A 1,876-nucleotide genomic window follows, 5' to 3' on the forward strand; every position below is an offset into this window, starting at 1 on the left:
AGCCTTGATAGAAATTTAATTTGTGTTGTAAATTATGGAGCAAACTATAAAGCAGTCAAGTAAGGTTGTATGAATTGCATTTCACAAGTGAATAATAAGATTAATGTACACATTTGATTCCTGTGATTATTAAGAAATTGATGTAGACAAATTTTTTACTAAACAATAGTGGGGCTATCATGTACTCATTAAATAACATATTAGAGATTATAGTATCTCAACCTCCATCTGGTAACTTAACTTATCTTAGTCATTAAAAGTGATTTATACAACGAAATGTGTAGAACATAATTTAGTGAGATGACTTCACTAACATAATATAGAAAGCACAAATAGATAAACAAAAAGGTAGATTTTCCCAAGATTATACAAAAAGGATAGCACTTTGAGACTAATCTCATAGATGCGATCGCTGTTTACAAACATAATTTACATATCTTCGCTGAAAATATTTCGACCTCATACAAAAGATTATGTACTAGCCACTATATCGATTAATAGCTACTAATCAGGTCGACCACTTCCCTTCTCCACCACGAAACAATTCTCAAATCCGTGCTCACAATTTGGGCATCGGTGTTTTTGTGGGCAATCAGCAAAGAAATGTCCCTTAGCTCTACAACTGTGATAGATTTCGTAATTCCTACCGCCCATTCTACGATGAAAAAAAATCACAGAGCATCAACTCAAACAAATGCAATTTCACAATAAACAATTCGCTCTACCAATGAATATTCAATAATACACAAATGTATTAATCAAAATTTCAGAATGTGACTTATAGTTTTAGCAAGCTGGGTTACACCAAAACATTTAGAATCATCAAATTTCAGAATGCTAAGAGAATGACAAAGTATGTTTGAAATGTATTTATAAACAATTTACAGTATAAATCATATATAAATACACGTCCAACATAAAAATATGGAAGATGCAGCAAATGTATGTTCGCTTCAGTTCAAAAGAGAAGCAAGTTTACATTTTTAAGAGGTGAGCTTGGACATGATGTAAACTTTTAAGATAAACTCTAAAAATAACTACCAAAGAGAGTGCATTTTATTCTATTTAATAAAGTGAGTTCCCGTCCGCAACAAAAGCCGGGAAGCAAGCGCCGTCTAAGTTCCTATTCCATGAAGCAAGCTGTCAAATTCTTATCTAAACACTCAATTAAAACAACACCAGCAAATATTTCCCCAAATCTTCAAGTCTCTTATAATTTAAGCTAGTAAAAAATCGGCAAAAGTATACAAAAATTGAGAGGTTTGGGTTATTTTACATATATGAACAATACTGGTAATGGCTTTCTACACATACCAGTGGAAGTCATCCCAAAGTACCTCCAACTACGACAACGGCTAGGTAGTAAGGAGAGGGTTTTCTCCCGTCTAAACGTCGAAACGGATTTAGGAGGAAACTGCGTAATATGGGGAAAATGGGTGGGATCGAAGTGTGGTCAAAAATGTTGATGATGACGGTGGAAGTGCTGCACTTCGACTGAGGGATGGCGGGGCTTGGAGAGGAGCAGTGATAACCTTTTTGAGTGTTGAAATGGGTAAAGAAAATGGTTGGGGTTTCTCCCGTACAGAGAAATGGAGTCACATTATTAGTGTTTTTAAATTCCAATAGTTTTCTTTTATTTTATTGCAAGAAAATAAAGGATGCCACGTGAAAAGATTTTAAGTCCCTCTCCGAACCGTGTCTATATCCCTGTGCGCCCAGCATTATTCCACTAACTTTTACGAAAATAGTCATAGCTACTTTGTTATCTGTGTTACTTCCTATATATCTATTTTTAAAAGAAAATTATATTCTCATATAAATTTAATTAAATAGACATATAAATGAATTGGTTTATACGAAAAAGGCCTTGTTCTTT

At 33.8% G+C, this 1,876-nt stretch overlaps 1 long non-coding RNA gene across 1 annotated transcript; it reads right to left on the reverse strand.

Annotated features, from left to right (window-relative positions):
• Window positions 1-320: 320 nt before the first annotated feature.
• LOC111401415 lies at window positions 321-1,610 on the reverse strand. Its single transcript, XR_002704006.1, has 2 exons — window positions 1,315-1,610; window positions 321-655 (listed from the first exon to the last, which is right to left on the reverse strand). It is a non-coding gene; the product is annotated as an uncharacterized LOC111401415 (long non-coding RNA).
• Between the last annotated feature and the right edge of the window lie 266 nt (window positions 1,611-1,876).

This window comes from Olea europaea, chromosome 10 (assembly GCF_002742605.1).
Source record: "Olea europaea var. sylvestris chromosome 10, O_europaea_v1, whole genome shotgun sequence".
Lineage (NCBI taxonomy): Eukaryota > Viridiplantae > Streptophyta > Magnoliopsida > Lamiales > Oleaceae > Olea > Olea europaea.